This window comes from Cynara cardunculus, unplaced genomic scaffold (genome assembly GCF_001531365.2).
Source record: "Cynara cardunculus var. scolymus isolate 2C unplaced genomic scaffold, CcrdV1 Un_Scaffold_2807, whole genome shotgun sequence".
In the NCBI taxonomy this organism is placed as follows: Eukaryota; Viridiplantae; Streptophyta; class Magnoliopsida; order Asterales; family Asteraceae; genus Cynara; species Cynara cardunculus.
Window position 1 is genome coordinate 69,917 of NW_020201228.1, and position 851 is coordinate 70,767.

The following is an 851-nucleotide window of genomic DNA, read 5'->3' on the forward strand; positions in this document are numbered from 1 at the left end:
TATTTGTGCGTCTCTTTGGGATCGAAGAACCTTAGAATTTCATCCTTGTCCAGGAATACAAACCCAAAGATGGGATTGTGGACAATGGTGTTGGGATGAAATCTARGCAGCCAACTTGGTCTGTTCTGTGGAGGAGAAATTTTTAGCTCTGGCTAGGCCAACCTCATCGCGTTGTCGAAATATTTCTGGCTGTAGAACTTGACTTGAGCGCGCATTACCTCAATCAGCCTTTCTAGAGAAATCGAATATGTTGACCTCCTCTCCATGTATTTGTTCAATATCTTGTGAAGGAATATTAGGTCAAATACATAGAGGTTGTGGAGGTCAGCATCTGTGAAAGTATATAGGTTGTCGTCATCCCTTTTTACCATATATTGAGCATATAGCATGGTCTTCTTGAGCATAGTCCTTGGAGAAATTGGGCGGCAACCTCTGTTAGTTCTGTCTTGAGCTTTTGGATTGAAGAAGGGTTGAGAGACAAAGCGTTGAATGCTTCTGTGAGGTCGTCTTTGTTGAGGATAGAGCTCTGAAGGGTTGATACGGTTGCCTTGAGCTCAGAAGTTGTGGAAGTCAACTTCTTCAGAGCCTCTATTAACGGTGCAAGAGCCTCTGCCGCCGGTTGGGAGGAGAATAAGTTTTTCAACTCATCCATCCTCTTGAATACTTCTGTGGTGAAGGTTTGTAACTCCTCCTTCGTCACATAAGTACTCTGGGAACCTAGATCACCAACACATAGTGACTGGTTTGTCGATGTCAGCTCGGGGACTTCCACCGGATCCTCGAACATCTCCAATTGGAGAGCCTACCARTGTTCTGTCGATCTCGTGCCTAGTAGGTTCAGAGCCTAACTT